Genomic DNA, 6,538 nt, shown 5'->3' with positions numbered 1-6,538 from the left:
ATTATTATTGAACCCACTTCAATGAAAGTTTTTTTTTTCAAATGCATGTTCTATAAGACATTTGTTATTCATGTTCTATAAGACACATGTTATAAAACAATTGTAAATATTAAAACATTGTAATATTATTACCTAATATCGTTATTTACGATTATTTGTGTACCGTATATTTATAAAAACAATATCGAATGTTGCCTTTGGAAACTTAAAACATTCTTGCAGTAAGAAAATACGCCTCTTCTTTGACAGGCGTTCCGTTCCATTCAGACAACTTATTAAGAACGGTTTTTCAACATTAAAAAATAAACGTGTTATAATACTTATAATGATGAAGGTAAGTAATAAAATATGAAATATGCATATTTTTCGTATTCTTACATTAACAGTAGGTTTTTATGTTGATTACGACGTTTAAAGGAAACTAATATAAACACTCATCAATAAGTAGTCATGAATTGGAAAAGTAAAAAGCACTAGTTCGCGAAAACCAACTTTCCGCACGCTAAACAGTCACGAAAAGTAGCACTTTTTGAGCAACTGTATTAAAAAAAAAACGCGATTTTGTGGTTGGTCCCATAGTAACAGTTGCTCAGTATAATCCCAAAACCTCTCTGGCAACGGGAATGCACTTATTTTTTAGCCATCCTAGCCACAGAAACTGCCTAAATCATGTACTTATGATATAATTACATGAATGTGATATTAAACAGAAAGTACACGTAAACCCATGGAGCTGACACGAAATTACGCAATTAAGGTGATAAAAATGAACTTTGTTGGATATTGTTTTGTAACAAGTATATTTCAAAGTAATTAACAACTCACTATCTACCTTATGATTTTATTGCGCGTTAGTAATACTGGTCTATTTAGTAAATAGTTCAGTAACATTTTTGCTTTGCTTATTACTTACCAAACATGTAAGGTATAAATGTAAAGTTTAAATTTTTGGCTTATCTTCTAGTTGAAAATTTAGATCAAAGTTAAGTAAATAAGTAGGTAAGAAATTTTTGTATGATACCAAGTACCAACCGAACACCGCAAAATTATTTAATGCATTTATGCTAATTATGTTATAGATCTCAAAATTTTCTAGGGAGCCAGTTGTTTTTTCACTATTTAGGAGTTGATCCCATTGTAGACTTTTTGCTGAATAATTTTTTTAAGTTGTAACAATGGGTTTTCGTACGAATATTTTTATGTTAAGTATTTACATTTCGGCCACATAACTACGTATCCGTTGATTAGGTAGGTACAAGTACCTACATATACTATTGCCAGACAGTTCACTTACGTCAACGTTTACATTTTATAAGCACTAAAACACTTATCAAACTATTTACGCGCCAATAAATCTTACTTTTTCACCAAACATAAAACGTCAAAGCTTGCGTGTATGCCTGCCTTAAGGGACACAGTTTCATTCCTCAAAAGCGTAACATGCTCAGTGTATACTCCATCATCATAAATCCTTTTATCAGTCCGATAACGCGTATTTGGAACGCCTCGTGAGTTTTTGAGACTGTTATCAATGCAAACTAAAAACGGCTTAAGAGTGTATGGATTTCATGCAATCTTAATTGTTTTTTTTTTGTACGCACTGGAGTGATTACGCGCGACCGTAATCTGACGTGACCCATATTTTGTTCACGGAACAGCCGTGCCCGAATAATGGTTGCATTGAATATTAAAGTACTCAGAATTGCTCCGGAGCGATTTTCGCGCTTCATAATGTTTATTTTTATGGTGTTATGGACAACAAGTTTTTTATTGAGACGATCAAGATACAGTAAAATGCTGCAATGAAATTCAGAGAACGTATATATTCCAAAAACAGGCTCTAGGCAAACTGACATAAGTTTCTGGAAGTTGTAAATAATTATATCTATTTATTATAAGTAATAAAATAAATACTAGTTTGTTACTTAGCTATAGAGCAAACTAAAGACGCTGTTTGTAAAAATAAAACCTCCAAGTAAAAATTATTTAATTTTTTCTTGAAGTAACTACCTATCTATGAAAGAAATATACGGTGTCGGAAATAGTTACATAGTTGGAATCTGTCAGCCTATAGGGGCTCGCGGTGTACACTTATTTAGCAATACTATCTCTATCCAATTACATTTTAAAATTTAATCATAAGATTGTTTACCACAATAACAATGTCATTACGTGATCTTTCAATCGACAAACAGCGAGATATGAAATACTCTCAACGATCCATAAATTGAGATACTCCCAATAACGTTACGATTGCATACTTCAGCCATGCCGTATGTTGAGTTAAAGGAATTTGATTCACATTTCTTATTCCGTCTTTACATCCAGAAACCCCCTGAAATATTACACATACCTTTTCGGAGAAACACGCAATATAATTACATATCGCAATGTCGAGACCTAATTCGCGTTTTTTACATTTTATGTATAGCTGCTTACTTCTCTGTGACGGGTATGGAAATAAATATAAGTACATATTCTTGTCATTTGAAAACTTTATGCCTCCTGCAGTTAATTACATAAGATGGGTTTATTTGTTCACTACTACAGTCAGTGGCGTAACTAGAGGGGGCAGAGGGGGCAAGTGCCAAAATGAGCAAAAGGCAGCAGCAGGGAAACTTTTGTCAGACGTCAGGGGGCGCAAATTTGGTGACTGCTCCGGGCGCCATATCCTCTAGCTACGCCCCTGGCTACAGTTGAAATTAAAATGTAAATACGTAATGGATATATCAGGTTCAGACGGCAAAATGTTCGTTGTTACCATATTGTTACCAATCTATAATAACGTCCAATTTGATATTAACTTAAATTATCTTGTTTCGACTTTACTGTAGGTAATTTATTTGTTTGTCCTTTCCACATCTCGGGACCAAGGGGTCCCGGACATTTGGGAGGCGTGCTTGGGGCCGAAGCCAACAGCGCAGAGACCCTTTAAGACAATTAAATCTAAAAGCAAGGGATACACGTGGCGGATACCATCCTCGAGCGCACAATATGATACATCTGGAGACGGTCCCCGCCAGGTGCAAAGATTATTGCAGTGCAGCACTTTCGGAAAAGTTCCCTCTGGAATAGGGGTCCGCGGTGTCGCTACTCACCCGCCCGCTAACCTTTACACAATAATAAAATGCTTCTGTGAGCATGAGTGCCACAAAATATTTAGTCTTAATAAAATACGTTTATCAATTACATACAAAGTAAAGTAAATTATAGAGTTTTCCCTCCAAAATACCCAAAAGCTGACGTAAGTACAATGTTGAAAGAAGCGTGCGGTCGAAAAACGCCTAAATAGCTAATGTACCTATTACATATTCGGACCGTTAAGTGCTCACAAAAGGTCACTACAAAGGCCCTTTTAATAATAAATCATCCGAGTTAATCGTACGGGAGGTAAGGAACAAAATATATGGAGTCAGCATTGCTCTGGAAGAGGCAACCAAGAGCGTTATAAAGTCATGGCGATCTACGCAGTGTACATATTATTTTGGTATTTTGACGTACAATCAGCATAGCGTTCCCTAATAACAAAACGGGATATGGAACAATTAGACTGTGACAGATACAGTACTGGTCAATAATATATCACCTCCATGTTTTACGGTATAACTTTTTTTTTATATTTGTGAGTGACTTCCAACTTACTGTTTTAGGTAGTCTAGTAGTATTCCTTTGTACGGGCGATGAGAAAAATTGGTCTCATGTAATGGTTTTTTCACCGAGGTTTTTTTTATTGTATTGTCAACTTAATTTTTTTACTAGAGGTTTTGTAGTAATATGCTGAGTATTGTAATTCACAGTATTTCATTGCAATATTCATCATATATTTGTATAAAATGACTAGTAAAATATGCAATCTACAAACTAACCTATATTGTTTACATATACAAGCTCATACAAAACACTCAAAGTCGGTATTATTGGCCGGTACTGTAGATATTTTTGAAAGCCAACTGTAGAGATATATGTAAGTATCCCTATTTGGAAAATTATTACAGGGTGGCAGAAAGTTTTGGTGCGTTGTTTATATCTAATCTGATATTGATTATGATAGTACCTCGTACTTGTTATAAGCTGAAAAAATTATTTGTAGGTAACGTTAATACAAGTAAACGACACGTATGCTTATTGAAGCTCGTGTCCTGTTTCGCCTTCAGACCATAACGTGGCTGAAGACTTCGAGAAACTGCGAAAATCTTAAAAAATATTATTTTGGATAGTTTGCATTTTGCTGATTATTTTCGCGTTACATATAAATATATTTTAGAACATATTTTGGTTGCATCGCTTTAGCTTAATCGTAAGTTTATTGTAAACATATGTTTGCCATCGACTGTACAATGATATTTTATTACATAATTGCATATGTATTATTATGTATAACCTAGTAAGTAGGAACATATAGCCACAGGCAGATGCTGAACAAACAAAATGTTTTTATAGGATCCGGCACCTAAAAGGTGCGTTAAGGACCCTATTAGAACTCAGCTTCCCTCTAACTTTCTTTGAAAAGCTATGTCTAATAACATAGTAAATTATGAACATAATAAGTGTAATAATTGTTACAAAAAAAACATGACAACAACCCTAACAATAAACAAGAACAGACATTTTTTATTAATTAAAATGTTTATTATATAAATGCTTCCCTTAACTGACCGGAACCTACTTATCTAGTTTGTAGTTTATTTACTACCTACTTAATACCGGTTATAAAAGTGATAAGAAACTAAAACCTTTCTAAGTAGGTGATGTATCTGATCGGATCTGTATCTTCTTATAGATCCACTTCGTTGTCCGTTCATAAGTTCTCCCGGTATGTTTATGTTTCGTCGCAAGCTGGTTGTTCTCAGTTCGAAAACATTGATTACTCTGCAATATTGGAACATGTATGATCAACGTTTTGTTTATTTTCCAATATATCAAGTTATGTACATTAACGCTGCAGCAACCATATTCCTGCTGTAAATACCTAAAAGCATTCCAATATTTGTATGTGAATTTATCAAACAATACGATGGTTGCACTAAAGGTTTTTAAACACCAAAACAATATTAATTTCGAAATCTTCTTTTAATACCTTCGGTTACGAATGTTTCTTACCTTTTTACGATTTATAAACGATAACACTAATTTTAACCACACAACTCATTCTCCTTCAGAAAGAAGTCTAACGAAATAAATAGTCTATGGCCACACAACATTTCTTGATTCTACAGCGTTAAATTAGGCCACGAGGTCGATTCTAATTTAACAATTTGTTATGGTTTTGAACTGGTTTTGATACGAATGCACCGAGATTTCGCATGCACTAATTAGCGTGAGCGACCTTAAAGGACGTATATCAAAATATGATCAAAACTGTAGCAAGTTGTCAATTCTGGATCCGGCTCCATTACACGCGCGTGGTCATCACCAGAACTATTTTCACGCGCGAAAGAAAACCGCTTTGTCGCCGTCCCGCGGGACGAGATGGTTGTCGTATAAATTAACAAGGGTTCTGGGTATACAAAATATTATTCAGTATTGACCAGTGTGATTTTATAGTTATACTTTATTAAATTAAAAAAATATGAATAATTTAATCATTCAAACCTTTGCGTTTTGAACACATGCAACATTAAACATAATTTTTCGACGTTTTTCTATAATTTTTTCTTCGGATCACATAAACCTCTGCTTTGGCATTTGGCGGGGACATTAAAAGGCTTGCTGTGAATGTCAAACATAAGTTATCTTCCTCTCTACAACTCTTGCACCTTCGAACGATAGAGGCAGATACCTAACAATTTTTTTGTTATCCGCAATGAAACCAGCGTCTAAACGTCGGAATAAAGGTTCCTGAATTAGCGGCACTTCGGAAGCGCGTTAATACTCTACACTTTTAATTTAGTTTATAGTTAATTTTAATGTAACTTTTTAATGTAATGTTTGTAACTATATTGCACAAAGTAAATAAATTCAATTCAATCACTTTCAATTTAAAATTCTGGTCGTTTGTCGGGAGAGTGAGCGAATCGACGAACAGCATTGTTAACGTAGTATGCGCAAACTGCTACAGTATGAGCAAGGCTTCCGCTGCAACTATTTAATTAGTTAATTAATTAATTATGGCTTTAATTTTAGTTTAGTTTAGAATAGTTAAATTTAATATAGTTGGCTTTTACGAATCATTATTATTGTAATGTAATGGGTTAATACCTGAATAAATAACATTTTTAATTTATTTATTTATCTGAAATATATATATATATATATATATATCATTCATAAATACGTACATTCATATTACAGTAAATCTCTGTCTGTCTGCTTGTGTGTTACTTCTTCACGCTTAAACCGCTGAACCGATTTAGTTGAAACTTGGCATAGAGATAGTTTGAGTCCCGGGGAAGGGCATAGAATAGTTTTTATGTTGGAAATCAACGCTAAAGAGAGTGAAAAGGGGGGTGAAATTAAGAGATTTAATGAATTGCCTGATAATTGATGTCAAGCAATTAAGCTTATGCTCAAATTGAATGATTGCTATTACACTGTATCC

The sequence above is a fragment of the Cydia strobilella genome, chromosome 2, assembly GCF_947568885.1.
Source record: "Cydia strobilella chromosome 2, ilCydStro3.1, whole genome shotgun sequence".
NCBI classification, from domain to species: domain Eukaryota; kingdom Metazoa; phylum Arthropoda; class Insecta; order Lepidoptera; family Tortricidae; genus Cydia; species Cydia strobilella.
Note: the sequence above shows the minus strand (reverse complement) of the source record.